Source organism: Bison bison, unplaced genomic scaffold (genome assembly GCF_000754665.1).
Source record: "Bison bison bison isolate TAMUID 2011002044 unplaced genomic scaffold, Bison_UMD1.0 scf7180017864072, whole genome shotgun sequence".
In the NCBI taxonomy this organism is placed as follows: domain Eukaryota; kingdom Metazoa; phylum Chordata; class Mammalia; order Artiodactyla; family Bovidae; genus Bison; species Bison bison.
In genome coordinates this window covers 13,144,597-13,150,508 of record NW_011494644.1, presented here as the reverse complement: position 1 = coordinate 13,150,508, position 5,912 = coordinate 13,144,597, and the positions used below count along the sequence as shown (strand labels likewise).

Sequence of the window (5,912 nt, the reverse complement as noted above, 5' to 3'; positions counted from 1 at the left end):
GCTCCCGCCGCCGCGACACGGTCTCGTCACCAGGTCCGGCTTCCGTGGTTTCCGGGTAGAAAAAAACGCCACGGCCAACGCCGCCTTGACCTCCGACACCTGGCGTCCGACGGCGGCGCGGCGGGGACAAGACTCCTCAGTCGCTGGAGGCGGAGGCCACGCTTCCTAGCCGGGTCACGTGGCGGGCTCGCACGTGAGTACGTGGGGTGCGTGCGTGCCAGCGTGGAGTGCGGGACGTTCTTTTGCGTGTTCTGTGTAAGAGTGGTGTGTAGTCAGAGTGATTGCGCCGAGTATGCATGAGTGGTGCATGTTTGTGGATCTCTGTGTGTCCCTGTGCTTTTTGTACAAGGCTTCAGGCAGTGCATATTTAGTGTTTGATGGGTGTGTGTGTAAAGTGTGTGCGTGTGTGTCTGTGTGTCTCTCTGCTCCGGGATTAATCACTGCTGATAAAAGTATCCCTTGCTGCAATCAAAATTATGAAATTTATTTGTAAAATGATTTTAAAGATTTTTGTAAAATAAATTGGCATTGTCCAGTAAACTTGAAGATATACATAATCTCCGGAGACTGTTACCCTGGAAAAACACTTGCACGTCTGCACAAATTGACCTAGTAATGTTTATAGCACCGCTATTTTTTTGGTTCGTTTTTTGTTTTGGTTGTTTTTGGACTATAATTGCTTTACAGTGTTGTGTTAGTTTCTGCTGCACAACAATGTGAATTAGGCAAATGTATGCATACATATCGGAGAAGGCAATGGCACCCCACTCCAGTACTCTTGCCTGGAAAATCCCATGGATGGAGGAGCCTGGTAGGCTGTAGTCCATGGGGTCGCTAAGAGTTGGACACGACTGAGCGACTTCCTTTTCACTTTTCACTTTCATGCATTGGAGAAGGAAATGGCAACCCACTCCAGTGTTCTTGCCTGGAGAATCCCAGGGGCGGGGGAGCCTGGTGGGTTTCCGTCGATGGGGTCGCACAGAGTCGGACATGACTGAAGCGACTTAATAGCAGTAGCAGCATGCATACATATATCCCTTCCCTCTTGAGTCTTCCTCCCACCCCCGCCCCCAGACCACTGTTTGTAATCACTAAGAATTAAGGGGAGGGGAAAAACAAATGCTCATACAGTCAAATGCAAGCCTGTAAACCTTAGGTATATTCATATATAATCAAATACAATACAAAAGAGCAGTGAAAAATAATTGAAAACTGCTGACACAGCAAAGAAGCTCAATCTCAGGGAGCAAGTCACACAATGATACATTGAAGCATAATTCCACTGTAAAAAAAATTTCCAAACATGCTAATATAATGGACATATTGTTTAGAGATGCATACATAATTGGTAGAACTCTGACAAAAATCAAGAGAAAAAGAGGCACAGGATTTCCCTGGTGGCGTAGTGGGTAAGAATCTGCCTGCCAATGCAGGGGACATGGGTTTGATCCCTGGTCTGGGAAGATTCCATATGCCACGAAGCAGCTAAGCCACAACTACGGAGGCTTTGCTCTAGAGCTTGGCCTCAACTACTGAAGCCTGCATGCTGCAACTGCTGAAGCCCATGCTCCACAACAAGAGAGACCAGCAAAATGAGAAGCCTGTGCACTGCAATGAAGAGTAACCCCCACTCACTGCAACTAGAGAAAGCTGGCACAAAGCAGCAAAGACCCAGAACAACCAAAAATAAAATTAAATAAAGCGTTAAACAATTAATCATTAAGAAAAAGATGCACAGTCTTCATGCTAAGTGTTAGAATGATGGACTCGGGGAAAAGCGCACAAGCCAATTCAAAGGTAATTGGAATGTTCCCTATCTTAAAAAGGGTCATGAGCACACAGCTATTTAACAAATTTAAGTTATTGTTTATATTTTATGCATAACTTAAAATTTTTATTTTGTATCCACTAGATAGCTAATAAAAATGGAAAACAGTGATTCACCATTGAATTAGAAAGTCATTGAGTATGAAGATGGTTTATCATGTGACAAAGGCAGCAGAAGCTGCTAAGTATCTTAAAGTAGGTCAAACCTAGGAGATGCCACTGTGAAGTCATTCAAGAGTCGTGAAACAGAATGACTGTACCCTGAAACACTTACCTTTGACAAAAGTATTAATAGCTGTCAGCTGGTTTTCAAAAGAAGCTGCTTAACTTCCAGTAGAAAATAATTAAACCAAAGATATTTTAATCCTCAAGATTATACCTTCAACCTTAAAGATGGTAAAGTCAATCAAATTACAAGTGGAGGCTTTGACAAGCATGCCAATGCAAGCAATAAATAGCTACAAGTGGCCGTAGGTTCTTTAAATCAGTTGGTGAATGTGAACTAAACTTAAACCTGGATTGTGAAAGTGAACAGCAGTGTGGTAGGTCATTGTGTCAGGATAAATATATGCTGTTATAAATTAAAAATAAGTCATGTCAATTCTGTGCATCAAAGTCCAAAAAGAAATAAAAACATTTTAACTCCACTATTTTCATACACACTTATGTAATTCTTTTTCTGAAAAGCTGTTATTGAATCAATGAACATCTTACACTTGATGAAATATCAGAATCAATAAACACTGTTGTATAAGTGAAAGAACAGTAAACATTTCATAAAAGAAGAAATGTGAATTCCAACAGATACAAAAGGATGTCATTGGTGATAATGATGGCGGACTCACTGAGGATAAACAATTTGCTGGGAAGGAAGGTATACCTCGACAGCAGGAAGGAGAGCAGGAGACTCTGGTTGGAGGTGGGATTTGGAGTCTAGTCCTGGCTTTGCTGTTCACTGGGTGGATCCCCTTGAGTAAGTCACAAACACTCCGAACCTCAGACTTTTCATTCCTAAGGTGGAGAAAATAACATCCACTTACTCAAGTTGAAGACCATAAAGAAAACTGAGCACTGAAGAATTGATGTTTTTGAACTGTAGTGCTGGAGAAGACTCTTGAGAGTCCCTTGGACTAAAAGGAGATCAAACCAGTCAATCCTAAAGGAAACCAACCCTGAATATTCATTAGAAGGACTGATGCTGAAGCTGAAGCTCCAATACTTTGGCCACTTGATGCAAAGAGCCAACTCACTGGAAAAGACCCTGATGCTGGGAAAGATTGAGGGCAGGAGAAAAAAGGGGTGGCAGAGGATGAGATGGCTGGATGGCATCACAGACTCAATGGACATGAGTTTCAGCAAACTCTGGGAGATGGTGAAGGACAGGAAAGCCTGGCATGCTGCAGTCCATGGGGTCACAAAAGAGTCAGAAACAACTTAGCGACTGAACAACAACAACAAAAAATCCTCCAAATGTTGTGTAAACTGTAAAATGCTGTCAAAAGATATGTGCTGTGACAGTTAACCACGGTAAGACCACAACAAACTTTAACTTTTTGTGAAAGTTCAGGCAGGGTCCCAACCCCTGGTCAACATACTGATGAAGCGTTGCTTTGTAAACCCTTGGGTTCAAGGAGCTTTAGAATGGTTTATGTCAGCTTTTAATAATAATCAGACTGATAATTTACACCTGGGCTTCTTGAGGCCCCACAGGGGGCTCTGCCATTGAGGAATGTACCTATATGACCGGCAAGATCTTTAAAGGACTCTGCTTTGGGCTCCCTGTTCCAAAGTTTTCATGCACATGTTGATGGTTCCTGATCCAAGAGAAAAAGTGATTTCTGTCTTGGTTCTTATAAAAAATGGACAATAGGACCTGGTCTTTCCAGACCTTTTGCTATGGAATAGTCTTTGGCTATAATGCATGTCCTTACTTTAATACTGTTGCTATTTATTTTTCCCTGTAATAAACTGTAGCATTGCCCTATGAGTTTCCTGAGCAACTGAACCCTGTTAAGTGAAAGTGAGTCTCTCAGTCGTGTCCGACTCTTTGCGACCCCATGGACTATAGTCCATGGAATTCTCCAGGCCAGAACACTGGAGTGGGTAGCCTTTCCCTTCTCCAGGGGATCTTCCTTACCCAGGGATCAAACCCAGGTCTCCCACATTGCAGGCAGATTCTTTACCAGATGAGCCATAGGGAAGCCCAAGAACACTGGAGTGGGTAGCGTATCCCTTCTCCTTAATTGCCACCATTCATGCAGCTGGTGTCTGAAGTAGGACTTACTGAAAGCCTCCTCACTCTTAATGGCTAAGGCATTATTTAAAAAGAAAAAGGATAGGACTTCCCTGGTGATCAGGTGGTTAAGAACCCGCCTTGCAATGCATGGGACTCAGATTCAATCCCTGGTCAGGGAACTAAGATCCCACATGCCAGTGGGCAGCTAAGCCACAACTAGAGAGACCGTTCACTGCGTGAGACAACAAAGATCCCGCATGCTGCAGCTGAGGCCAGATGCAGCCAAATAATAAATAATAACTTAAATAAACAAACACAGCTCCTAAAAAAGATAATTCCGATAAAGCAGATGAAAACGAACAAGCCATCCTTGGTTTGAAATAGCACAGATTTTGAAATGAGATACTTATTGATAATAAAACTGTCAAGTGAAATCTGGAAATGAAAGAATCCAAACTCCAGGAGCTTAAATGGATCAGAAGGGAAATGCAGACCAATGTCAAGTCAGCTACAAATTCAGTCCCATGGTTGCTGCTTTGAGCACTAGCCAAATGAAAGCAAGCTCAGAATCTCCATGGGTTGAGTTCTGCCCTCTCTGGCTGGTGCTGTAATTTTTGATGAATCAGCTCAGCCTGTGACACCCATGAAGATAATTAAAGTGGGGCAAGATGAGAGTGGAGGGCAGGAAGCCATGGAAATAAGGGATTATTCAGTAAAGGAATGGAGACATTTTGTAGATCATCACAGACATCGTCCTAATAAACATTTGTGGAAATGAGCCTCCGGAGACCTTTAGAATTGGGTCTCTGTCCCTGCTTTGAAGTCTGCTAGCCAGAGAGGGAGTATCTGGGCTACCCCCACCCCATCCTCTGTTGGCTAATACCTTTGTGAGGATGGGTCATGAGGAAGCCCCTAGATTAACGGAATGGATGAAGAAAAAGGTCCCTTCATACATATCCAGAGAAGGGTAACTTTATTGTCCCTCCTTTTATCCACACAAACTGAAGATGCCAAAACATAGCAGGTGCAGCCGGGATTGAGCTATGTAATAATTATGGAACCGAGTCACCCAGGCTGTGACCAAAACCATAATGGAAGGAATCCCGCCGGCATTGGCACCATCTAATACTTTACTATTGAGTCCACGGAGAATGTGAAAGTAGCAGCTTCAAAGCCTTTATCCCTGTGACCCCACGGGGAATTTTTTTTTAAGTTAGATGGCATAGCCACTTAGGAAAACAGATTGGCAATTCCTCAAAAAGTTAAGCATTGAGTTTGTATTTGACCCTGTAATTCCACTCCTAGAGACTCAACAGAATGGAAGACATGGTGAAACAAAAAGATGTACACAGATGTTCACAACAGCGATATCATAGCCCAAAAGTGGAAACAGCTCAAATATTCACCAAATGATGAATGGATAAACAAAATGGGCAATATCCATGCAATGGAATATTCAGTTCAGTTCAGTCGCTCAGTCGTGTCCGACTCTTTGCTACTCCATGAACCACAGCATGTCAGGCCTCCCTGTCCATCACCAACTCCCAGAGTCCACCCAAACCCATGTCCATTGAGTCGGTGATGCCATCCAACCATCTCATCCTCTGTCGTCCCCTTCTCCTCCTGCCCTCAATCTTTCCCAGCTACAGGGTCTTTTCAAATGAGTCAGTTTTTTGCATCAGGTGGCCAAAGGATTGGAGTTTCAGCTTCAACATCAGTCCTTCCAATGAACACCCAGGACTGATCTCCTTTAGGATGGACTGGTTGGATCTCCTTGCAGTCCAAGGGATTCTCAAGAGTCTTCTCCAACACCACAGTTCAAAAGCATCAATTCTTTGGCCCTCAGCTG

The 5,912-nt window shown here is 43.4% G+C and overlaps 1 protein-coding gene across 1 annotated transcript in view; it reads right to left on the bottom strand.

The window, feature by feature from the left end:
• TMEM248 (transmembrane protein 248) overlaps positions 1-2,838 on the bottom strand; it is a 29,820-nt gene extending 26,982 nt beyond the window's left edge. Inside the window, exon 1 of the mRNA XM_010837404.1 lies at positions 2,708-2,838. The gene's annotated coding sequence lies outside the window, so the exon portion shown is untranslated. The remainder of the gene's footprint in view (positions 1-2,707) is intronic.
• Between the last annotated feature and the right edge of the window lie 3,074 nt (positions 2,839-5,912).